This window comes from Mustela lutreola, chromosome 1 (assembly GCF_030435805.1).
Source record: "Mustela lutreola isolate mMusLut2 chromosome 1, mMusLut2.pri, whole genome shotgun sequence".
Classification (NCBI taxonomy): domain Eukaryota; kingdom Metazoa; phylum Chordata; class Mammalia; order Carnivora; family Mustelidae; genus Mustela; species Mustela lutreola.
In genome coordinates this window covers 8,420,635-8,448,021 of record NC_081290.1, presented here as the reverse complement: position 1 = coordinate 8,448,021, position 27,387 = coordinate 8,420,635, and the positions used below count along the sequence as shown (strand labels likewise).

The 27,387-nt window shown below is 39.0% G+C and overlaps 1 long non-coding RNA gene across 4 annotated transcripts; it reads right to left on the bottom strand.

Annotated features, from left to right (window-relative positions):
• Nucleotides 1-4,457: 4,457 nt before the first annotated feature.
• Nucleotides 4,458-26,126, bottom strand: LOC131823177 (uncharacterized). Of its 4 annotated transcripts, none has more exons than XR_009350514.1 (6): nt 25,997-26,126; nt 23,613-23,693; nt 15,861-15,923; nt 13,299-13,401; nt 10,249-10,394; nt 4,458-4,804 (listed from the first exon to the last, which is right to left on the bottom strand). It is a non-coding gene; the product is annotated as an uncharacterized LOC131823177 (long non-coding RNA). The 4 variants fall into 4 exon arrangements; XR_009350515.1 differs by having other exon boundaries at nt 4,458-4,801; XR_009350513.1 differs by lacking the exon at nt 10,249-10,394 and having other exon boundaries at nt 15,849-15,923.
• Between the last annotated feature and the right edge of the window lie 1,261 nt (nt 26,127-27,387).

Below are 27,387 nucleotides of genomic sequence, written 5' to 3'. Positions count from 1 at the left end.
TATAGTACACATTAAAAATATTTGCTATTTGTAGTTATCATTTAGTCTTTTAGCACAGTCAGTACAATTCAAAATAAGGAAGGCAGAGGGGATTTTCTATTTATTGTCAGGAGTGCAAACAAGGTGAACCGGACACTTACCTGGCTGCCTGAACCATCTCATTCTTAGATTTATTTCATACACCATTAACCTAAAATTACTCACCTGAAAGTGATTTTCCTGCTCAACTTCATCTTCTCCCATTTTTAAAAGATTCTCTTCTTCTAAGCTTCTGACAAATGGCACTTTGTTTCTTATGAAATTACTATTACTAAAATTTTGTATCCAGTGACTTGCTCCTCGAGTGCCTTCAGGCTGGACTACTGATCATAGATGATCTTTGCTCTAGTTTGTTCCATTCCCCTCTGGGGTTTGCATCTTTTCTGCTTCTTTCTCAATGTGGTCATTATAATCTAGATAATACCCATTAAAGGCAACAAGCCCATTTACCTTCTGGCTTTATGATAGTGTTCTCGTCACCTGGAAAACCCCTCCTGCTCTTTACTTAGCATCTGCTAGGTATTCATTTTGTGTCTAGAGTTGTGCTGGATACTCTGATCTGTAGATGAGAAGGTGGGTCTTTCTTCCAGTGGTTTAGAATGACCAAAGAAACAAACTTCATGTGCATGGTATAACTAGAGAGCAGAGAGCTATGAAACTTTCATGACAGTTTTAAGGGAAGTTATGAAAATAAGGAGGATAATATGGTAAACACAGGCCCACCGAAGGAGGGAGAATAGACAGACATCGCTTTCTGGGAAGCAGCCATCACTACAGCTGGGAAAGGGAGGGGAGACAGTGAAGAAATACTTGTTGGCCAGATGGCTGGCTGGCAACACCACAGCTGGGGGAGTTAGTTTCCTGGCGTACTATAGCCCATTTTAACACACTGTGCACTTTCTTCTATAGAAACATTTTAAATAACATTTGTTTTCCACATCCTTTATGAAGGGTGATTTAATCCAGAGAGTAGCTGAACCACAGAGCACTAGAGTACATTAATAAGTTACATTTTGTAGGACATTGCAATGTAAAAAGAACTTTTGCTTACCTTACCTTATGTCATGCTTACAACCAACCACCCTGTGAAGAAGTTAACCATCCACCTGTATGAGGAATTTATAATTATTTTTCCCTCTCCTTCCTTCCTTCCTTCCTTCCTTCCTTCCTTTCCTCTTTTCTGAGAGAAAGAGAGAGCATGCATGAGTGAGAGGCAAGGTAGGGGAGAGGGAGAGAGAATCCTAAGCAGGCTCCATGCTCAGAACAGAGCTGGACTCGGGTCTCGATCCCATGACCCTGAGACCATGACTGGAGCCCAAATCAAGAGTCAGATGCTTAACGAATTGAGGCACCCAGGTGCCCCTGTTTTTATTTTCAAATAAATAAAACAAAAATGATAGAAATTAAGCAGTTTTTCTAAGGTCACTAATTCCTCCCATGATAACTCCTGGTAGGTTATTACCATGTCCCATTAATCAAAGCCTGTGCTGTGTCATGTTGCCTCATACTTGAAAGTGTGGATTTGTGTGTATGTGTGCCTGTGTATGTATGTATTGGGAATGTGTTGGGACAGGGGTTATTCAATGAAGTATAACCCACCATTCACAACATCATTTCTAGAGGAAAAACATTTCAAATACTAGCAAAACAACTTTGTTCAAAATTATTAGAACATAATCTAGGAGAGGAAGAAGCAGGTTCTCCACTGAGCAGGGAGCCTGGCTGGATGGCAGGACCCTGGGATGGTGTTCTTAGCCGAAGGCAGACACTTCACTGACTGAACCACCCAGGAGTCCCTGGTCTAGTTTGTCTTATCTAAGATTGAGTGTTTGGTCCTAGACAATCAAGCCATGTTTGTGTCAGTGATTTTTAAGTCTTCCAAGCCCATGGCTATCTGTCCCTAAAATACTCCATCACCTCTCTGCTGTGTTCCCTGATCCCTCGGGAAGCTAAGATACTTTCTTTGCTAAGAAATTTCATTAACCATGAGAAATAAATATTAAAAAGTGTTTTGAAAAAGATGGACTCTCTTTTGTCCAGATTTCTAAAAACCTTTCAACACGTAGTTGACAGAATGAGCCTGTACTTTTCTTCTTTTGGGAAATGAAAAAATCTAAGAGATGCAAAGTCACCAAGTCTTATTTTCACAAGGCTTTGATTTCCATCACTGCCTCTACAACTTGGCCAACATTTTAGGATGGTTTCAATGTTATATTCTAGTAGGTACTATTTTATTATTTCAAAATTGAAATATGTAAATATGTAAATATGAAAATTGTAAATATGAAAGCAGCAGCACACACACTTAGAAGATGGCATGGGCTGCAAGTTGAGCGGTATCTTCTCTCTAGTCCTTCTTCTCTAGATGAAGAATTAACTAGATGGATTGTTTCGTCTTTCCCCTTACAGTTCACACTTGGTATTGTAATGTCATCTCCCTCCTGTTAGCACTTCCTGTTGAGAAACAAAAGTCAAAATAACTTGTCCAAATATGTGAAGTCGTTGTCATGGCTGGGATTGAACCCCCAAATTTTCTGATTTCTACCTCCTAGTCCTCAGCTAAATACATGGGACTCGACTCACCTGATCTCTGTTTCTATAAGGCCAATACCAGTACTCATTGAAAGAGTGAGCTGTCATGGACAATAGAGTTCGTCTTTCATGGTCTTCTGCAGGCTCTCATTGTCATCTTTGCAATTCACAGAACACTTCTCAATCCTCTCATTAAAAAGATGAGGTTTGTTTACCAGCTGACTTGTGTTAACCTGTCTTTTGTTTACAATATGGGTTTAGCCCCAAGTGTGCAAATGAAACGTGGAGCTTATTTCCTTCATAGTGAATTTGCTAAGTGTTGACTTACAGTGTTGAGAATAGTTACAGTTCTACTTATGTCCAGGATCTTCAATTCTTCTTAGGTCGTGCCTGAGAGACATTTTGTAGATTGGAAGATTATTCCTTTCCCTCCTACCTAGAGATGATATGTTACGCAATCCCAAGTAAAAGCCTGGCTGCAAAGCCCAGCACCCAAAGGAAGTCAGGGACTTAGAAGGATGGGCAGCTGTCTTCAAATGCAAGATCTGGTGGCTCAAAAAAAGCACACAAAGTACAGAAAGCTTCCAGCCACTGGAGAAACTAGGAAAGGAATAGGTCTAGTTGAAATGGGGAAGTAGAGGCCACCTTTGAATAATATGCTGAGGCAGAGTGAATATGAAAGCATGAAAGAGAGAGACTGGGAAGACTCCAAGAAGACCTGGACATTTTAGAGTAAGTGGCATCACAGACAGAACTCTCTAGAACTTTCTGGAAAGCACTAAAGACTCCAAAGCCTGTGTTTAAGGAGTGAAATGGTTGACTTGGGAGAGAACACTGGGTAAGGGTTGCAAACACTATATCAACTTGTTAAACATATCTGTTGAAGTGAGTAGCTGGCTCCCATCTGGAAAACAACTTGTCCTCTAAATGAGAAGAAAGTTGGAATTCTTCACAGGGTAAGAGCTGCTATAGAGAAGTAAATAAGGGGTTGACAGGTAAAAAGAATAGAAACTCTCGTGAGAAGTTCTAAATAAATTTTCACTCAGTGGACTCTGGAGCTTTAAAACAAAGTCATGCCTTTGACATAGGAATTACACTTCTAGGAATATATCCCCAAAGACAGTCATAAATAATTGAATAAAAAAATTAAACACAAAGATATCAATAAAATGTTTTTATGGTTAAAAATGAGAGCTAGATGAATTCTTAAAAACAGTGAAATTATTAAATAAATAATATATACTATAGAAAATGAAGTCATAATATTCAAACAACTTAAAATACTTTAAGTTGTGCATTATGATACATCAAATGAAAAAATGAAAACTTTGCACTGGCGTAATATTTTATATGTGCACAAAAACATGAAAATATGGACAATGATTTGCTCTTAATGTAATTATAAGTGACATTTATTTCTTAATTATTCTCAAAATTTTCTAAAGACCATGGGAAGTGGTCTGACACAATACATAAAAACTCAAGATCTGCATTTAGCTGTCTGACTTCTCATTTTTACTAGCTTTACAACCTCAGATACTCTACTAGCCTTGTGATCTTGGATGTTTTACTTAAAATTCTTGGACCCTCAGTTTCCTTGTCTGTGAAAATGGGATAAGAATAATATCTACCTCATAGGGCTGCTTTAAAGATTAGTGAAATAATGTAAATTATTAAATGAAATTAGTTAAATCAAATAATGTACTGCATGAACAGTCCTAGCAAGTAGTTAACTGTTCAGTCAATTTTAGCCATTCGTTACCTTATAAAGAAAAAATACATGTGCGTGTGTATGTGTGTGTGTGTGTGAGTGTGTACACACCCACTCAAGCATACATATTCAAGTTTTAAAACAATAAAAATAAACACAGCTGATCACATAAAAAGGCAGTTGAGTATTGTTAAAATCCCACTTTAATCATGCTTGGTTTGCTGAAGAAAGACCCAGGGAGGACCCTGACACAGGGTAGGGTCCTCAGGGCAGCGAGTGTAGGCTCTGCCCCAGCAGAGTGTGCTTCTCCCCCGCAACCTTGTTCATCGCTGTTCCTCATGGATCACGTTTGTTTGGTCCTCTCTGGACTGCTCAGTGCTTTGGGATGAACGGGACATGATAGATGTTTTTCTTCTAGAAATAGAGGTCTTTGTACAAACCATTGAAAGTGGGAGGTCTAATGCTCAAATACTTTTTCTTCATTCCATGAGGGCCACAAACTCCATCTTCTCTACAGGCCTGCTGTAGAAAGGGAGAAAATATTAGAACAATTCTTTGAATTCACTTTGTATATTTTTTCCAGTACCCTGCAAGTTATACTAGATCTCTATCTCAACATAAAGACAGCAAAGGGTACATGGAAAGGGCCAGCCCTCCAGACAGTAAAACTGCTGGAGACCTGAGCAGTCATCCCAGTTCTCCATTAATGATCTTCGTCCATGGTGTGGTTTAGAAGAAAAATATAGATCAGATTTTAGCTCTGGATTTATTAGAGCTGAGTCAAGCAAATTATTGAGTTTCTGAATGCTAAATTTCTCACCTATAACTTGGGATTATAAATAGTTACTTCAGAGAGTTATGGGAAAGACTAATAAAATATTACTTGGGGTAAGATATGTGAGATAGGGGGCTCCTGGGTGGCCTAGTTGATCAAACGTCTGCCTTCAGCTCAGGTGATGATCCCGGGGTCCTGAGACTGAACCCCATTAGGGCTCCCTGTTCAGTGATGAATTTGCTTCTCCCTCTCTTCCCATCTTGTTCTCTTTCTTTTTCTCTCTCTTAAACAAACAAACAAACAAATAAACAAAAAAATCCTAAAAAGAATAAGATATGTGGTATCCAATAAGCATCCATTAAATAGCAGCTACTACTACAGCAACTAAACAAGAAAGGAAAGTGTGGAGTTTCCATGATGATAACAAGTGCTAACAGTTGCTAACATTTAATATGTGTGAAGCACTAGTGTGAACATTTTATCTACAATAATGCATTTAGTCCTCACAACAGCCTTAAGACTTGGGTAATATTATTAATCTATTCAATATTAATTTGTACAATATTATTTCTCTCTGTTTTATATATATGGAGACTACTGAGTATACTGAGTATAAAATGTGGTTATACTGAGTATAAAATGTGGTTTGTAGATACTTTGGAGCTCCTTGCAACTCTGTTAATATCCATATTATAAAACTCTCTCTCTCTAGACTCTGAACTCTCTCTTTAATGACAGATCTCTGTATTCCCACATTTGTTTGGTTTATGGAAATTATACAATAAGTGTATTTTAAAGAGAACCACTCTGCCTCCAAGGATGGAACTTAGTTCTACACTCAGTGCAGTAACTCAGTTCATTTAAGATTTCAGGGGCTACAAAGGAACAGACGAGTTGTCTTCTTCACCTACAATACATATTTTGAGATCAAAGTTTTATATTAATGATCAAGATCATTCATCAGTTGGCATTAAATAACAATTTACAGAGATCATATACTGGGTGTCAGGGATTATACTGCTACTTTGGCTCTCTGCTGCCCATTGTGTTTTGGGTACTATCTGCTATTTCCATGAGCCGACCAAATCAACCACAACGTGGTTCAGTCCATTTATCTGGTTTTGCTCAAAGCCGATGTCCACACAATTAATCAACTCACATGTGTAGAAATTTGAACCAGCCTTTAGATGATAGAAATAACCAGGGACCAGGCCACAATCTGAGGAATTTGGTTAAGTGACCACAAATAAGGCTGAAGTCAAAGACATTGGGATGGGTACATCATTGAACTGCAAGCAATCCACTAGAATGTGTGCTAGCAAAAGGTCCTGATCTGAAATTCTCCTCTGCATTAGGACATCAAAGGAAGCAAATGGCAAAGAATGTTTACTGTCATCAGAATAAATCTGTTGGAACTCTACAATGTTCTTCAGCGTTGCATTTTTTGAAATGAGTGAATTTCCTTGAGATATTTCAGGGAAGAGTGAGTGGTTAAATGACTTTTGCACAATTTATTTCTTCTCTAATTATACAAATATTTTAAAAAATAGGACTTTTACATAACTTTAAAACATTCATATGTAAGTGGTTTGTGGCTTGGGTATTTAACTTTCTGAGTCATCATTTTATTGGCTTATGGAAATGCTGTGGTTGTTCAGGAATGCGTTTTTATATTCCAACAGCGACATGAAGTAGTTAGAAAAGCCTTTAATTTCCTTTAGACTTTTGTTCTTCGGTGATACAAAACGACCCTCATTTAAAGACGCAGCTACCATGCTAACGGCTGCCAGAAAACATCTCCTTTGGAAGAAACATGCAATCTTTCTTTTAGAGAACGGTTTTGATTATTGTTTGCAAGCCCTGTTAATGTTTACATCACTTTCTTTTTGCCACTGTTTTATGGATCTTACATAACTTTGAAATAAACATTGGTCAAATGTTGATTCTGGTACCATAACAGAAAGATGGAGGGCAGGGAGAATGAGGCTCTATAAAATACGTTACACATTCTGTATCAGAATGCTCCGTAATTAATGCATCCATCTCCTGAGAACTTCAGAGGGAGATGCCATATAGGTAGGAGTATTATTCACTATAGGCCACCAATTCCACATTCTAAATTGAATGGTCAGAGATAATGGAATGTAGAAAGTCCTGCACATTTTAGCAAAAGACTGTGATATATAGGACATGATTCTAGACAAGTCAAGCTGACTGGTAAGGACATAAATATATAAATAAAGATTGCTATCCTGAATATAAACACCAGTTTCCTGGCAGTCTAAAGATATATAACCAGGGGCCCCTGGGTAGCTTAGTAGGTTAAGCATCTGACACTTGATCTCAGCTCAGGTCTTGATCTCAGGGTCATGGGTTCAAGCCTCACATTGGGCTACACACTGGGCATGGAGCCTACTTAAAAAGCAAATTATTTATTTATTTAAATAAGGTGCCTGGGTGGCTCAGTCGATTAAGCATCGGTCTTAGGCTCAGGTCATGATCTCAGGGTCCTGAGATTGAGTCCCATATTGGGTGGGGAGTCTGCTTCTCCCTCTCTCTCTACCCCTCCCCCTGCTCTCTCTCTAGCTCTCTCCCTCTCTCAAATAAATAAATAAATAATTTTTAAAAATTTTAAGGAATAGATAGATAAAGATACATACCCAACTACTAGTGAATAAAATACTGAGAGGTAAGGCAAAGGTAGGTTAATGACCTACTGTGGAAGGGGAGATGCCTGTATCTACACAATGAATAAAAAAATAGTGTAGGGTCTCAGCCAGACAGATGCATAAAGAGAAGTCATGTATTCTGCAATTTCCTTTTTTGGAAAATAAAATTTCCTTTTTTGGAAAATGTCCATCAGGTCCTTGAGGGATAAACGTGCACTTCCTAAAGCCAAGGGTGATCTGTGGCTTCCCGGGAGTTTTAATGCGCAGTCTCAACCCAACCTGGAGGTAATTGCATCACCTGCCGAGACTTCTGGGGTCAGCATGGATTTTGTAAAGACAGAGTTCACTTGGCTCCATGGTCAGATGAAATCGGGTAATAGAAGAGTCAAGGAAAATAGAATTTCCTCAAAGAAGGACTCCCACAGAACTGCTTGGGCCTCAGAGCTTCCACCCTCCATGTGTTACCTGAGGCGTGCACACCTCTCCACACAGGCAGAGAACGGCAAGACCTGGGTTCTCCGGAGCACTAACGAAGCGTGGGTAACGTTGGAGAGGATGCGCATCATTTAACCCTGGCTACGTTTTCAATTAAAATCCCAATTCAGTAACACAATTTGTAGTGAAATGGGTAAAAACTTGAGTTCATAATCGTGGGTATCTAAGAAATGAGGAATAGATCTCTATTTTTCTGTAGTTCAGCTCAATTCTTATTTTGAATCTTATCCTACCTGGGTGGTAGACACACAATTGCACTTGGCATTCGGTTCTTTCCTTTTTTGAGGATTGTTTCTAAATTAGGAGTTACACACAGAACAGAAATCATAGGATGTGCTGTAAGTCCTGGCAGGTGGTTTTTCTTTTTTGTAATTCGAGTGCCTGACTTAAACTTTGATCACCCAGCAACCTTCAGTGAGGTGTCCTCTTCAAGGATGGCTGTTTCCAATAAACACGCTGCCCGCTGCAGAACTAGATAAAGAACTGGGCACCTCCCTTTGAGGCCTTATTTTATTTCATTTTAATTTAATTTACTTTACTTTTATTTTATTTTATTTTATTTGAGAGAAAGAGAGAGAGAGCAGGGTCAGGAGCAAGGCAGAGGGAGAGAGAGAATGTTAAGCAGCCTCTGCACCCAGCAAGGAGCCTGGAGCCAGGCTCCATCTCATGACCCTGAGACCATGACCTGAGCTGGAATCAAGAGCAGGTCGTTTAACCAACTGAGCCACCCACGCGCCCCAAGTCTCCCTGTTTTAGGTTTCTTGGTTGATTTTGTTAACTGACCATTTGGGCTGCTTGTTTTTTTCTCTTCTCATGCTTTAAATTCCTGATCTTATGTTTAAAATTTACCAATACAGAGTGAGCCTACAAATCTCTAGGCTCTTACCCTTGACCTCAATAAAAATTCCAGTCCCATGTCCTCCGTGTGTGTACGTGTGTGTGTGTGTATAATAATATAATGCATCATTTTTGACAAATGTTTGCCAATTTTTGCCATCTACCTAAAGGTTGTGTAAAAGCTATTATGCATAGGAGGATTTATATGATAAATATGTTATATATAAATGTATCAAATTTATATATATATATAATTTATATATAGAGATCAAATTTCATTTATTGGATTGGAAGGCCCTGTTCAGATATAATTGAGTCACCTTATCTGCCACGTTATCTCCCAAGGGACTAGCAGTATGTTGTGTGACCCCAAGTACACCACAGAGTTTCCAGGACTTATAAGTAATAAAACGTTTATTTTTTTTCCAAAGTTTCTTGATGATTGTTACTGAGGGCATCTTGCAATCATACTAAGAACCATAGAGCTGATCCGGCCACAGCATTAGTCACTGATAGGCTGAGACCAGCACACAACATAAGGTACCCCTCTGCATGTTAATGTTGTCTACTCAGCATCCACAGTTACGCATACATAAGAATAATATAAGGATTCACTGTGTACTTGAGATTTCATTCAATATAAATACATATGATGAGAACAGGCATATACTCTTTGTGTTTCTTCCTCTTCCATCTGAGGGTAGAGCTAGCATGTCCCAGGATTTTTGTCCTATTGGTAGGAGGGAGAACTACGAGGGAGGCTTAGAAGGAGATAAAACCCTAGGTTTGTTTTCATTAGAACAGTGAACGTATCCAAGGAAAGCCCACTGAACCTCAAAAACTAAGAACGGGCAGGATCAAAGAATTGAGAAGAATGCTATGGGAGCCAGTTCTAAAGGCTTTTTAATAAGGTTGGGACTGACAGAGAGAAGAGATTCAGGGGAAGGGAGTATTAGGAGGGCTTTAAGGAGATGAATGAGTGGAATAGATAGATTTCTAGGTTTTGCTCTGACCCAGGCCCTGTGATTCTCCTCTGTGACTCTGTAAGCATATTTTGGTACAAACGAACATGATTCTCCAGCTGGAATGTGCCAGCTCGGGGCTGACACTCCAAGACTGGGGCGCTGGCCTTCAGGACCTGGTAAACACATACATGGACAGGGGAAACAGGGCAGAGGAGGAGCTCTGACCTCTCCCACCACCAGGTCCTGCTTCCCACTTGCAGATTTTGTCCTTCTGGAACTCATGAGGCTAACTGAACTCTGACGGCTCACTCTGGTCTCCGGCTCGGCAGTTCACAGATGAGCTGCCGGCATCCAAGGCCTTGTCCTGGGTTCTGATTTTAGGAGAGTGAAAATTACAACAATTCTTTCAAAGAGGGAGAATGCAAAAAATTTCTTTGTCTATACAAATACTTGTCTTTCTAAGTATTCTATAGATAATAAAACCAGTTATCTGTTATTTAGTTTCTCACTTTAAAGGTCTTCGGTTTGCATTTTTTTGTTCCTATGTTGTCTTCTTTTTTGGAAATAGCAAGTTAGCCCAAAACACTCATCTTAATTTAATCTCAGGACGGTGGTAGTGTAACCCCTGATGTTCTGCCCCCCATTTGCTCTAGTTCTCTCTTACGGTACACAAAGTTAACATAGCCCCCGAATTCTGGGATCTGTTTAACACTTGCTCAAGAGTTTACAGCATTTATACATTTTTCCCGAAGGGTCTGACTTCCTCACAGTCCCTGCGGTTGGTTTTGTTTGGAGATTTTTGGCTACAGATTTAAACATCTAAGGGTGGTCTGCCTTTAGAAAACACTGGACTGAGTCAGACACCCTTGATCCCTTTTTATGATCCTACTCAATATGTTGAGAAACCTCCCGTCCTCTCCAGGCAAGTTTTTCCATCTGTAACAGAGTCACCCAGCACTTAACTGTATTCCAGACTAAAGGGAACAGAGTTAGGGGTGCCTGGGTGGCTCAATGGGTTAAACCTCTGCCTTCGGCTCAGGTCATCTCAGGGTCCTGAGATAGAGCCCCACATTGAGCCCCACATCGGGCTCTCTGCTCAGCAGGGAGCCTGCTTCCTCCTCTCTCTACCTGCCTCTCTGCTTACTTGTGATCTCCATCTGTCAAATAAAATAAATAAAATCTTTAAAAAAATAAATAAACAAAAGTAGCAGAGTTAATTGACCTGGGAGCCTCTTGGTTACTGAAATCAGGGATGTGCCTAATTCCGCCATACTTCCTTGTGTTTGTAATCGAAAGTATTTCTATTAGTTACTTTTATTTTGATGCAGTTGGAAATATGCTTCAACTACGAAAGAAGAAAGAACAACCTTTCATACTTTCATTTAATAACTGAATTCTGATACAGGCAAATTAAACTGTAAGTGAGAGAAACAAAATCACTGGAAGTACTGAGTGATATATAAGTTCTTCACACCTCTTTCTGAACCTCATTCTGATCAAGTCAATACTATGTTGCCTTCTAATACCATTGCTTTGGATAAAGCAATGCATGAATCTACAGGACAGTTCCAAAAGAGAAGAATGGCACCTAGGAGCACTCACAAAGAGACACATAAACCCTTTCTACACTAAGGCTCTGGATATGAAAACGTAAGTTGGTAGGAAGAGGAGGAGTGTGGGAGGGTTGCATGGGACTGCAAAGCTCATTTTTTGCCATAACTTCACTTTTGGCGTGAGGAGGGGCTGGGGGGTGAGGGGGGCTCGTGTTCGTGTGTTGTTAGCGTGTTGTTAGGAGGCAGTCTGCAATGAAATATAACCATCACATATTTTCCTTTTAGAGATGGCTTTTAGTTCTGCAGATACTTTTTAAGAAAAAGAAAAATTATTTAACAATTGTGACTGCCGCTTTGCCTGGTGAATTCACAGTAATATGTCCAGGTGTGTACAAAGATGACAAAATGTCTCCCTATTGATTCATCCCGGCTTTCCCAGTCATGTGAGGTCCCCAACTGGAAAAAGAAAGGGGTTCCTTTTAAAAAATTGTGAGGAAAGTGTATATGTTTCTCTACCCTCTCACACACATGAGTGTTTGAGTCCGTTTTCCCCCTCATTTTTATTTACCAGTATATTAAAAAATTGGGATTTATATCCCCAAATATTTACTTTTATAATTATCATGCAATATGTTAAGAAATGCATGGAAGAAATTGATGGTTCAGAGCAAGAGAAATGAGAGCTAGTGCAGAGTTATCTGAAGGATGGGATTAATTACAAGGAGGTATTTTTTTTTCTCAAAGATTTTATTTATTTATTTGACAGAGCTCACAAGTAGACAGAGAAAGAGGAGGGAAGCAGGTTCCCTGCTGAGCAGAGAGCCCGATGCAGGGCTCGATCCCAGGACCCTGGGATCATGACCTGAGCTGAAAGCAGAGGTTTCAACCCACTGAGCCACCCAGGCGCCCCTACAAAGAGGTTTTTGATATAAAGTAAAAGGTTGTAAAAAAATATTTCCTACACTGAGGAGTACATACCTTTAAAGTTAAAAGGATGATTTAACCACCAGTTCTTATAAATTTTATACCTCAATAGCTTTTGGATCCATGCCAGTCACTCGAGCTGCCTTGTCCCTGCCCATGTATCTGTCACCTGGAATATTATTAAAAGCCACCTTGGAAGTTATCCTCAGCTGTTCTTTTTTCCTCACGTTCCATATCCAATACAGCAGGATGTCTTGGTTCACTTTCAAAGTTTAATCCAGTGCGCTGTCACCTTCTGGTCTGGGCCGCCGTCTTCAGCCGCCTGCATGACCGCAGTGACCTCTTCCCGGATACCCTTAAGCTCACCCACGTCTACTCTCGATGCCCTTCCAGTAAGGTCCTTTCAGAACGCACCAGACCAGGACTCTCCTCTGTTTAAATCCACCATTAGCTCCCCTCTGTCGGAGTTAACAGCCAAGTCCCTGGAGATGAGTCAGGAGGTTTTGCCTGTTGTGTCTTTTGCTCTTTCTCTGACGGCATTTTCTACCATTTTCCCCCTTGCTCGCTCACTCAGCCACGCAGGGCTCCATACTCTTCCTTTAACCTAAAGCCGCCACACTTCTGTTTTGCGAATATTTATTCTGCCTGGAATTTTCTCCCACCAGATATCTGCTTGGCTTAATCCCTCACTTCCTTGAGATCTTTGTTCACACCTTCCCTTCCCCAGGAGGAGGGCTTCCTGAGCTAGCTACTTTGTCCTTTCAACAAATCCCTCTCCGTTTCTAAGCACTTCCTCACCTTCCTATGTAAGCAGTTCCTCCAGGCTCCCTCCATACTGTTTCTTCAGCTGCTCTCAAGCTCATCAAAGTGCCACGCATCTGTGTAATTCAGGGTGTGGATCCTGTTGGCCACAAAGGATGACATGGGAGGGGAGATGCCCAACATCCACCCTTCCACTGACACCTCCTCAAGGCCGCAGCTGCCAGTCACAAAGCGTCATCATCCCGAATTTCAGATACGCACAGCACCTGCATAAACTCCTTAAGACTCCATTACTTTCTGGATTCCATTTGTTGTTGCAAATGTTTTATTAAATTAATTTAAAAGTAAGCACGTTCATTTATATCCTCTTGATATTGCGTGGGTTCCTGGCATCTTGGATCATACACCCTTGCACATTTGAAGCCCCAGATTTGGGTATAGTTTCCAGCACTTATTGGGTGTTTAACAAATATTTGATCAAGAAAAGGAGAGAAGGGCTATCTTATCCATTCTATCAACAATTCAGATAAAAAAAATAGGGAATGCTTCACTCTGCAGATCCTGTGGCCAGTGCCTGACAAGTTGCTGGTATATTACAAGTGCAACTAAAGTAAAGTTAAAGAGTTTTTCACAATCTGCTCATTCTGAGATAGAAGCAGTAGGATTTTTTTTGTGTGGTGTATTGTCTTTTCCATATTCCCTTTGACAACACAATAAACCATTTAAAAAATTATGAGAAAGCATACTTGATGTTACTCCTGTCCAAACCCAAATTTTGGTGTTTCAAGAAAATTGTTTTATAAAGTGTAATGCTAAATTGAATTTTCCTCATTGAATCAGTACAAAGTAAGTGGTGGTCAAGAAATGATGCATAAATATGAAATGAAAACCACAAAACCAACAGATGAATTCTGAACAGGCAGTACAAAATCCGAGAATTATGCTTACCATGTTTATATGAGTCAGTGACTACCAAAACATTGATGCACTTTTATGCAAACTAAAAAAAATTTAAATAAATTAATATCTAGACTGGGCTTTAGAAATAACTCCACTTATAACTATAAGAAAAAAGCAAAGTTTAGGATTGTAATTGACTCTGGAAACAGAAACAGAAGAGTGGAGGAACATAGATATATTTGATTATACTGATAAAGCTCTAGATCCAATACCCATGAGGTGTAATCATGAAAATCTGTTTTTTTTTTTTTTTAAGATTTTTTTTAATTTATTTATCCGAGAGAGAGAGGGGCAGAGAGCGAGCACAGGCAGGCAGAATGGCAGGCAGAGGCAGAGGGAGAAGCAGGCTCCCTGCTGAGCAAGGAGCCCGACGTGGGACTCGATCCCAGGACGCTGGGATCATGACCTGAGCCGAAGGCAGCCGCTTAACCAACTGAGCCACCCAGGCGTCCCGATGAAAATCTGTTTTGATTATGCTTTTTATTGTGCTTTAAACCTTATATCTTTAGTAAATGGTTTTGTTTTGCATGTATTGATTATTACATAATAAAATAGTACATAGTCAATATTTTGAAAACTAGTGGTCTAGTATATTAAGTCTTTGGTTTTCTCATATGTTAAATGGGGACAATAATCCTCATTAGATTGTCTTTAAAATTATATGAAATAATATATAAAAAATCTGCAATGTGGTACCTGGCACATATGTATATATTATTAACCCTGCATGTATGTATATAAGTGATTTATGCTAATCTTTGTTCCAATTTTTAGCTTTTAAAAGTGTAACTTAGGGGAGGCCTGGGTGGCTCAGTTAGTTAAACCTCTGCCTTTGGCTCAGATCATGATCCCAGGGCCCTGAGATCAAGTCACGCATCGGGTTCCCTGCTCAGCGGGGAGCTTGCTTCTCCCTCTGCCTGCCTCTCTCCCGCTTGTGTTCTCTCTCTCTTGTTAATAAACAAATAAAATCTTTTTTAAAAAGTGAAGTTTAGTTTTTGGTAAGTTTCAAAACATCATATAAAATAAACATTGCATTTGAATCCATCTTGAAATGTTTTAGACATATAACTACTTGATGAAAGTGACTACATCAGTAATATATTTATCTTAGAAAATAAAGACTAAACAGCCTTCTCTAAAATGCGGGAAAAATATCAAAATATGCTCTGCATCTAGTGTTACTGCTGTCCTGATGGCTAGCTGCAAAAGTCCTTGCCACAAATTAACTGACAATTGAATATTAACAATTCATGTAAAACATTAAGCTGGAAATTTTGGACATAAGATGAATCACGTTTGATTATGAATTGTGATGTAGTCACACAACAATTAGACTGTCTACCTTCTTACTTACAGGACATTTGCAGGAAAGACTTTCTAGAGTAAGTTCTACAATTCTGTCTTATTTCTGCATCTGTTCCTGAGATTAAAAATCAAATATGTAATAGAGTGGACACAATCAAATCCAGTCTCTCTCATTTACTTTGAAAAGTCTGTGAATTCACTCAAAATATAATTTGCTATATTTTAACCAAAATATATACTCAGATAAATAAGCTAAAAATAAAAACAAAACAAAACAAAATCAAATAAATAAACAAATAAATAAACGAGAGAAAAATATACATATACTCAGACCATCCAGTTGAGTTCTAGGCTACACTCTTTCAAACGATGCTGGGCTCTCCTCCCTTCTGAACTCTGCAAAGACAAGGAAGATATTGCTCCTTTTAGGGCTGGGTTTGAGGCTCAGTTCAGAATCCATTGAGAAAAGTCAGCATGGATATGTTTAGGTCTTTCCATTGAAGATGAAATTAAGCATTGTCATCATCCCATGATATTGTGAGTAAAAGCAGTGATGTTAATGAAAGTCATTATTATGTCCTTACCACATATCCCAGGCAAGATGTTCAGCACTTTACGTATGATCTCATTGAATTCTCACAAAAACCTTCCTTCATTAAGCAAGTATGATTATCTGGAAATGACTTATCCAAGTTACACTGCTATTACGTTAAACTAGAATTCCAGACTTCTGACTCTAGCCCTAAGACTCTTAACTGCTAATACTACAATATGGTGGTTCTTAGATGCTCTGTTCCACCATATTAATTCTTTTACCATTTATTTAAATATTATGTGTCAGTTGCAATCAATCACCAAGAATTTCTTCTAGCATTACATTACATAGCCTAGAAAGACTTTTTCATTGTCTGAAAGGAAATTTTTGAGGCTCCATCTGAAGACTTCAAGGATTCTGAATTAGTCATGATGGGACAAAACCTTTAATCTGACAGGATCTTTCGACAGGATCTTTCCTGACAGGATCTTTGAGATTGTATAATCTGCAGTTTTGCTCTGTGTTTCAGGTGGAAGAAGAGGAGGAAAAGGTTCTGAAACTGGTTTGTTAAGTGCTCAGGTAAAGCCAAAAAATGATTAATTGTTAACTAACCAATTTCTAAAAGCAAGAGAGAGTAGAGATCAGAGATTTTTCTCAGCCTAGCACGCCAGGCCATGTACTATTTGAAAAGTTCAACGTCAATAGGATGATTTATTGACCTCCTTCATTCAAACGAGTCTTGAAGAAAAATATCTTTCTTGCCCATTACAAACATATGACGCTTGCTTTTCTCTCTTCTAGCCAAAAGCACACTGATTATTAAATGGACCATCTGCACTTTGGATTATTATCACCATGGATTTTTGCTGCAGAATCTCCTTGTTGTTTGATTTATTTTCCATGAGTGCAGGGCCATGAAGGCTGTGGGTGTGGGGCCACCTGGTGACAGATGAAGAGAAGTCCTGGAAACTGAACACTGAGATTAGAATTTGGGTTTCCATTTCTAAACTGTTCATTTTCAACAAACACCTTCTGCAAAAGGGTATAACCTGTGGCAATAACTGGTTTCTGCTCATGAAGGGATGGTTACTATTATTACCATATACCCAGTTACATTGCTGGCCTGTTTCTACGTGCCAGCCACTGCCATAAGCAGTCTGCACATATTCTATCATTTAATGCTCAGAGAGATTCTAGTAAGTGCCATCATATCACGATTCTACAGATGAGTCAACGGAGACTTAGAAAAAAATAAGTAATTCATTTAATTAATGAAGAGAGTAAGCGTGATCTGAGGAAGACTCAAAATATTCTGCTTGAAAATGTGGAAAGAAATGTCGTTCTATATGAAAGTGCAAAATTACATGAAAATAATAAGAAGTAAGTCAACATATCTACCTTTTTGTAACATTTTAAAGCTTCAAATTGCAATTTTCTTTAAAGATTTTATTTATTTATTTGACACAGAAAGAAAGAGAGCCCAAGCAGGGACAGAGGGGTTAACAGACTCCCCATTGAGCAGGAGCCCAACTCGGGACTGATTCCAGGAGCCTGAGATCATGACCTGAGCTGAAAGCAGATGCTTAACTGACTGAGCCACACATGTGCCCCTCAAATTGCATCTTATTAGTGTATTTTGGATTAGAGACTGTTTTTATAAAAATACAAAGGATTAGGAAAACATTAAAAATGTTCAAATAACCATAAGAACTGATAATATGAATAAATTCAATAGTATGGAAATTTAAAAAGCATAAATATATTACATTCCCCATACCCCTAGCCCTATGATCTTATTTTTTACCTTTATCTATGTTGTGTTACAAGAGGGTGTGTGTATATGTGTGTGTGCATGTGTGTGTGTGAAAGCAAAAAACATATTTTGTGGCTAAAATAAATACTAAGTGCCCTTGGATTCTATTTTCAGTGTGCTGAAATTATTAGTGAATCATGTGCTCTGTTTCTGTATTTCTATAGAAATCCCTTCAGGGATTTCAGTCATTACTTTCCCCTTATGTCGTTATCTGTATTTCCTGTCTCCAACGATAGCAGCAGACATGGAGCTCCCCTGCCCAGATGCCACTTCAAGGAAGAACTTGCTGTTTCAGCTGCAGACACTTGCCGTGACCAAAGTCAGACCCTCGCTGGAGAACACTGCCTCCAGTGGCTCAGTGAGGGTATAAAGATGGATCATTTCAGCTCTAGGTGGGGGGACAGTATTTGCTTAGGGAGGGGATGGGGGCTTAGCATGCTGGGTTGTTTAAGTCTTAAATAGGGTCTGCATCGCAATGCACCTATTCTTTTCAGCCCCATCCTGTTGCCTTTCCCTTCTTTTCATAAGTTTTGATCCTTAACATGTCTTCAAATTCAAAATCATTTCACAATCTGCTTCCTATTTGTGTATGTGTGAGTGTGTGAGTGTGTGGTCACAAAACACATAAAATCTATTACCTTAACCATGTCTAAGTGGACAGCACAATAGTGTTAACTGTATGCACTTTGTTGTACACCAGATCTCTAGACCCTTTTCATCAGCATCTGTTTCTTGAGAAGCCAATCCGTGACACCACTTTAATGGTCTAAATCCAGATGTTTTGGCATGCGGCTCTCATTTCTGGTCATAGCCTGGAAGGTCTGCCACATGAAAATGCGGTGGTGAGAAACATGGCGGACAACATATACTGCAGAGTTCTTGCAATGATCACATCCTTTTCTGTGGCATCTGTGAGAATTCCCCATACCAATTGAAGATTGGAGTGTTTCTTTTTCTAGCCCACATGAGAAATAGATAGGAACTGGAAGGCTTTGTCCTGGGAACCTCTAAGCAGCCTGCTAAAGGTTTTTGCTTGTTTGTTTATGTTTTTTGTTTTTGTTTTTAATTAGAGAGAGGCCAAAAGCAATGTGGCAGCTACCAAAGTTTTTGACTTAAATCTTTCCTGAAGTCTTGAGCATGATATTTGGAGTTTTGGAGTAAATTATATTTATTCCAAAGTGAAGTCACATCAAAACTCCATGCTTTGGTATCTGTATCTCTAAAACGGTGAGTTTGGGCTATTATAATCATTTCAATTTCAGTGTGGTAATTTAAAGATGCAAACTGAGGGTTGCCGGGGGGAGGGGGTTTGGGAGAAGGGGGTGGGATTATGGACATTGGGGAGGGTATGTGATTTGGTGAGTGCTGTGAAGTGTGTAAACCTGGTGATTCACAGACCTGTACCCCTGGGGATAAAAATATATGTTTATAAAATAAATAAATAAATAAATAAATAAATAAATAAAGATGCTGAAAAATTTTTTGCTACTCCTTCTTGAAAAGAGGAATCTAATCCCCATCCTCTTGATTCTGAGTCGATAGTAGTGACTTGCTTAACAACTAGGATGAGACACAAGAAATGTGGCATGAATTCTGAGCTAGATCAGACAAAGCCTGAGGCTGTACCTTGATTTCTAGGACCATTCTCTGTCGGAGCCTCTGTGCAAACCAGCATTTTTGGAGGGAACAGATCAGCACTTTTCTGAGCAGCAGGGTTGGAGGGAGAAATTACAAAGGAACAGGAGGAAACTTTTGAGGGTAATGGATATATATATATATATATATATATATATATATATATTCATTATCTTGACTCTGACGATGGCTTCAGAGATGAATACATATATCAATGTTCATCAGATTATAAATGCAAAGTTCTTGTAGGGAAATTATACCTTAATAAAGATATAAAATGAGAGACATTGATGAGCTCAGAGAATTTCCCTAGGAACCAGAAAGTTGGACCCAGTAGATCCAATAGCTGGGGGAGGGGGCACCTGAATTTCACAGTAGAATTAGGCTGACAAAGGTAACGCAACTATCCCTCGTTGGACGGCAACACCACAAATTGTGTAATTGACCTCTGGACTCCTGAAAAGTGGTTACTTTTATGAGAGTGATTTTTTTGGTACTGCCTCTGACAAGGGATGCCTCTGCGCTCACCCATTGCCAGGTTAATTCAGCTCTTCCAAGTGAGTCTCACCACAGACCACCTTGTTTGTTGGTACTGAACCCTACTGGGACCTCTTAGATAAGTCCAGAAGCATCTATTTAATTTCATAAAAGCCTTATTGAGCAAGTAAAAGTGGTTTTCTCCTTATCTTCAGCTCTTAGAACCTGGCAATATCATCTCACCAGCCAACCATGATACCCTGGCTTCAAAGAAAGCTGAACCAGTCATGAGAAAGCATGGAAGTTAAATATTTATCAGCCTGAGTTGATCAATAAGAGTAGGGAAACCCACAGGCAACCACATTTTTCTTTTCAGGACTTTTTGCACTATGACAATCTGAAAGACGCTCTGATAATAAGTAGAATAACTGTACTGGCCAATGTTCTTTAATAGGTGTTCTTAGACTATCAGTTTCTAACAAAACAAGCCTCTAAGGTTATTGGCCTTGCATTACTCAGTGTTATGGTTTCTTGCTTCCTTTGTACATATCAAGTGTCCTTTTTATCCAAACAATCTGCCTTGACTCTAGCACAAAGCTTCTCCTCTAATTTGTCCTTCTATTTCTCAGGTACTTAGGTTTCCCCTAAATAAAAGCTGTTTTGAATCCTACTCATGGGGCTTTCTATAATGATGACCAGAAGAGAAAAAGAGTGTGCTTTATTTTCTTTTCTCCCTATCTCTATCTTGTATTGAGATAATGAATTCTCACTGGTCTACTGTGGCACTATATGTCAGGACTTTTTAAAAAAAAAAATAGGAATATTCTTAGCTAATGCTCTTTCTTCCTGCCCTATTAGTCACACGACCAGAGTTACCAGCTCCATCCTAGTCTTTCTGAAAACAGAGACGATTCACTTAACTCATTCATTCATTCATGCTTGGGTCCAAGATCATCGTCAAGTTGCTGGGACGAACCATGCTGACCAGGTTCAATCAGGTTATCTTTTGCTTGCGCATATGCCTGGCTTCTTTTCTACCCTTTTGCTACTCAGATAAACTTTAGCAAGTTATTAAGCTTCTTTGAGCATCAGTTTCCTTATTGACAAGATGAGGATACCAACTACTTTGTGACATTATTGTCAATAGTTAGTAAGATGTAAACTATATGAAACAAATTAGACATACAATAAAAGTGGGTAAATTTATCCTAGATCGTGTATCAGAGGATTTCCTCTGCTTCATTTAGGAAAATTTCATTTCCTTATCCAACTGATTAAATGATCAGTTGTATTTTTCTCCCTCCTTCCACTGAAAGCCTAGGAAGTCTAGTCTTGCTGTACACAACCACTTGTTGATGGGCAGTCAAAAGTCAGGCTCAGCAACAAGTACCTAAACAGTAAAGCACTAATGCTGAGGACTTGAGAAAGAAAAAATCCCAAACTAAGAGACTCAAATACATAAATCTTCCCTGAATTGGTTCTGTTCTGTATTTTGAAAACAAAGGTATAAAAGGTGTAAAAAAATTCCATAGAAAATTTTCAACTTTCTAAGTCAAAATGTGATGGGTAAAATAAAAACCTTCTAGGAAAGTTTACATCTGCGTGTTAAGAGACAAGGGAAGGCAGAGGAAAGGCAGGATAGGAGGGAGCGAGGAAGGAAAGAAGAGGAGAGAATGGAGCAAGTTTGTAGAATTCCCAACTGCCAAAATGGTAGAGATAAAAGAATCCATCCTCGGAGCATCCGAAGAAGCATCTTTTTAATTAATTTATTTTTTAAAAGATTTTGTTCATTTATTTGACAGACAGATCACAAGTAGGCAGAGAGGCAGGCAGAGAGAGAGGGGGAAGCAGGCTCTCTGTCGAGCAGAGAGCCCGATGCGGGACTCGATCCCAGGACCCGGGGACCACGACCTGAGCTGAAGGCAGAGGCTGTAACCCACTGAGCCACCCAGGCGCCCCAGAAGCATCTATTTTAAAGTTAAATAAATAAAACCTGGTGTTGACCAAACATTTCATTTAAATAAAATAATGACAGCCTATGGTACGTAATAAATAATTTTGACCAACCAACAGTGGCACTGGGTACATTGTCAAGTGAATCCTTGCATTTTGTTTTTCAGATGTAATAAAGCCACAACAGGGATGCTTCTCTAGCATAAAAGCCTCATGGTTAAGCTGTAATTGAGAAAAGGTGAAAAGCAAGCTAAGCAGAGTACCAGGAAAGATGAGAGCAGTAGCAACAGAGCTCTGTAATATAACATCAGTGAGTCTAAAACAAATAAGAACATTCTACCAGACCCTCATATTATTGTCTTAATATTTTTTTTCTTTGTAATTTGGTTATATTCAACATTTGGTTAATCTATTCATTACCAATATATGTATATTATATTATATTTGAACTAAATTACATTGGAAAGTAGTCTTTTATACGACTATTGAAAAGCTTTAAGCGTCTTACGTGGCCTCACCACTCGGTGTGATAGGAAGTGGCATATTTTTACCTCGCTTTCAAAATTCAAGACACTAAACCCACTGGTTCCTTTTCAGCCCACAGAGTACTCCCAGCTCTTGCTTTCGTTAGGGTCTTCCTAAGAGCTGTCACTCAGAGACAGATTCAAGTGTAAATAGTTTATTTTGAAAGTGATCCCTATGAGCACAGGAGGGATAGAGGGAAGGAAAGAGAAAGCACTTGGTCAAATGTTAGTTGTCAAACAAGTTATTGCTGTGAATTAACTGGAACTTCACTGGATCCATGTGAAACATGGCCATTGGGGTTATCCCACCTGAGGGGCAAGGGAGCTGGGGTATATACGCTACTCTAGCAGGTCATTAGTTAGAGACTGCAGAAAGCATCCATTTTCCAGTATTTCCAGCCCTTGCTCTGCTGGTTTACTGGGCTCCAGTGGCCAGAGAAAGCCTCCTGAAGACGAACTACAGTGCAGGATGCAATAGTGAAGAGGAGACAATGTGGGGGAGGGGTGGGGGGGACCCGTCAACATGGCCAGAGCTCTGACTTCATTTATTTGAAGTTTCATTAGCAGGATCACTAAGAAACTTGGGGAAATAATGGAGGAATTATCCTATACTTTTGGTATCTTTGATTTTTCTCATCCCTAAAATCAATTAAAAACAAACAATGGATTAAGAAAGGGTAAAGAGGGCACCTGGGTGGCTCAGTGGGTTAAGCCACTGCCTTCAGCTCAGATCATGGTCTCAGGGTCCTGGGATCAAGTCCCACATCTGGCTCTCTGCTCTGCAGGGAACTTGCTTCCTCCTCTCTCTCTGCCTGCCTCTGTGTACTTGTGATCTCTGTCTGTCAAATAAATAAATAAAACCTTAAAAAAAAGGGGGGGGTAAAGAACTTTCTGTTGTGTTTTTTTTTTTTCAGAGACATTAATACTCTTAGATTTACTGCTTTGCTCTACATTTTCAGTTATCAAAAAGGCAAAACTGTTATTGCTATTCTTTTTTTACCACTGAAGAGGCAAAGACATGAATGAAACCTTTTAAGGAGCAGGAAAAAAGGCTTAGTGCAATTCCAGCAAGTGATTGAGCTGACATCTGAAACCTCTTTTTAGTTGCATGAGAAATGAAGAATTTTAATTGAGAAAAATCAACTCACCTCCTCAAAACTATCTAGAAACTTCTGGATCCATTTCCACTGTAGAGCCAGCTAGAGGTCTCTTCAAGAATAAGCTTCACACTAAAATAATGAGATTTTTGAGATGAATTATTTCTCTGCTTTTAGATAGTCCTTTGCCATGATCCTTTGGGGTTCCCTGGTGAACCCAAATGATCCCAACAGGATTTCTTCACCATTTTCCAGAAGCCATGGGCATCTCACTTATATTGCCAAAGGCCGTTGGACCCAGTCGTCATGGTGAAAGGAACTCCCAGGTTATGTGGAGTGAGATTGCTGGGGGCCAGCCAACATGTGCCTGGGGCTGCTGCAATCACACTAGCTCTGATTCAAATTTAATTCTTATTTCAGAAACTTTCTCCTGCTTCTCTAATTATTTTAACTCTGCAAAATGGATGTTAGCCTGCTCTCCAAACTGTGTCTTGGAGTTTGCTTCTATGAAAAAATGAAACCTTCACTCTAGAATTCAGAAGCAGAGGGTCACAATAGCTAAAACAAAACTGATGTCTTTAGCATGTAACCTTTCATGGGGACAGACATTTTTTTTTTCCTTACTGTTTTGTTTACCATGAATACCCAGCACCTAGGCATTCTACATTTGCAGAAGCATAATAACAGACATTTTTAAAAGCATTTACATGATTTCCCAAAGCACATACCCTCCCCAATGTCCATAATCCCACCCCCTTCTCCCAATTTTTATAACATGAATTATTCTGAATCTTTCTTAATTCTTTGATACATTTGGGATGGAAAGAAGTAGATTGTGTCCTCATGCACTGGCTTTGAGATGTTATACTCACACTTGGTCCAATGGAAACAAGTGGAAACAGTAAGGGTATAGGGATTGGTTTCATCAAAGGACGCAGCTCTGTTAGATACCCTTTAAAATCCAATGTGATGATCTTGGGGACCATGGAAAATGTCTTAATTTTAAGAAAGAGTTTGCAGCAAATAAAGACCTAATTTTTGGCCAGCCCTTCATATCAATCTTTTTTAAGAAAAGTGACTCATTCTCACTGACTCTTTTAAATACATTTCTATATAAAAACTAATATTTGTAGTTTTTATAATAAACATGGAAGCTCCATATGGCATTTTTCCTTCTATTTGATTTTGCAGAATCTTCTGGAATACCATAACACTATTTATAGGAGGTAAGCTATATCTCATCAATAAAGAAGTCACCTTCAGAAAAAATTAATAGAAACATGCAACTATTTCACAGTGATATCATATATATATATATATATATATATACACACACACACACACACAAATATATATATATATATATATATATATATATATAAATTGATGCAAATAAAAGAAAAAGAACAAATTAGAAACCACAGGCTAAAAATACAATATTATTGGCATGCCTGGGTGGCTTGGTTGATTGAGCATCTGCCTTCAGCTCAGGTCATGATCTCAGGACCCTGAGATCTGATTGAGTCCTACATCGAGCTTCTTGATCAACAAAGAGCATGCTTCTCCCTCTTCCTGCTGCTTCCCCCCACTTGTGCACTCTCTCTCTCTCTCTTTCTGGAAAATAATTATAAATAAAATTTAAAATATATATATATAAAATATTTTTTATAGAGCAGGATTTTATAAAGCAGGATCTCAGGAGGGTCTAGGATGCATCATGGGTCTTCAAAGCCAGCAGGAGATGACAATTTTCTGAGCCTTTGTTAACAGAACCCTGAATAAAAATATATGGGTTCAATATCTGGTTCAATATTAAGAGACAATTTTTATGAACTATGGCTCTCTAATTATATGTGGATATAGATACACATAGTGAGACATGGGCCTATAAAATTCAGCTAGTATTCAGACATATAAATATATTTCTTATAGAGCAAGATCTGATTTTTAGCAACCAGATGTCTACATCAATTCAAATCTTACTTTCCTTAGAGGTCTAGAGATAGAGACTAAAAAATTCCAAAATCTAATTCATATCAGGGCCAGCTGACTTATGCATTAGGTACAGTAGACACAGTGCGTAGCCCCCACAATAAATTTGTGACCCATAAAAATGTTCAGTTTCTTTTAAGATGAAAATAAAGATGATTTAGAGTTAGACTTGCTATTTTCTCACAAAAGAGAAAGATGCCTAAAACAAAAGAAAAAGTTGAAGTACTTCAAGTTATGTCAAAGATAATTTTTACTATTGAGATGATTAGGATGGGAAAGCCCCATAAAGGTAAGAGTGTCCAGGGCCCATGCAAGTCCTTTGGCAACCCTGTCAACACTCAACGAATGCAAAGAGAGATTTGTTTGTTTGTTTGAGTACAATTAACATTTGTTATCAAAGCATCAGACAAGGGAAAACTCTGTTGATCAGAAGGTGTGCCTACCTTCACGCAGTGCAACAGAAAGCAAGAAACTGCCAAGAGAGCAATAGAGCAATGGTCAGCTTGGAAGTTATATTTACACTGGATCTCTTCCTCCAGCTCCCCACGGCCCCTAGACTCTGTATACTTAGCTGTCTCTGAGGACTTGGGCTGGCTGAAGTGGCTTTTTATATTATTGCAACACTAACCATGTGGGGGCCTTCATCCTTGTACTATGTTACTGGAAATGACACCAAACCCAATACGCCCCCCTGCCCTTTGAAACGAACCCTGAGAGAAACAAACACTCTTAGGACTCTTAACAGGTTTTCAGCATGCTTAAATATTAACCTGAGTTCGTATAAAAACTACTTGTTTAATGTGTGTGTCTTATTATGTTTGGGCTACTATAACAGAAACAGCATGGACCAGGTGGCTTGAACAATAAACATTTATTTCTCAGAGTTCTGGAGCCTGAGAAGTCCAAGAGTAAAACACTGGTAGATCGTGTCTGATGAGAAAGTCCGCCTGGTGTAGAAGGCCGCCTTCTTGCTGTGTCCTCACATGATAGAAGGTGCAAGAGGGCTCTCTGTGGTCTCTCTCTATCTCTCTCTTTTTTTTTTTAATATTTTATTTATTTGATAGAGATCACAAGTAGGCACAGAGGCAGGCAGAGAGAGAGGAGGAAGCAGGCTTCCCTCGGAGCAGAGAACCCGATGCGGGGCTTGATTCCAGGACTCTGGGATCATGACCAGAGCGGAAGGCAGAGGCTTTAACCCACTGAGCCACCCAGCTGCCCCTGGGGTCTCTTTTATAGGAAAACTTACTTTTTAAAAAATCTCATTCAGGAAAGCTCCACCGTCATGACCTCATCACCTCCCAAAAACCCCACCTCCAACTACTATCACGTCGGGGTTAGGTTCAATGTATGAATTGGAGAGGGGGCCACAAACATTCAGCTCATAAAAGTGCACATGTCTCAATTTGATTATCTGTATTTATAACTCCCAATTTTATAATATTTTATTTTGAAGTACCTTTAAAGTTACAGAAGAGTTGCAAGAAAAGAATAAAGAATTCTAGAAAATTCTTCACCCAATTTCCCAGGAACTCCTAAAAACAAGAAATTGTTCTTTTTTACCCAGAGTTACAATGATCAAAAAGAGAAAATTAATGGTGATTGAATACCATTATTTAATCAATAGACTTTATTCAGCTTATGATAATTGCCCCAATGATATTCTTTATGTAGACGGATCGCTGGATAGGTTGGTAGATGGATGGACAGCGAGAGTGATGCTGAGGTAAAACTTCAAGATTTAAATCTAAGATCACATATAGCCTTTAGTTGTCAATATCTAAGAGCTGGTCTCCTTTATTCTGGAATAGAGTCCCCTCAGTTTGGATTTGTCTGA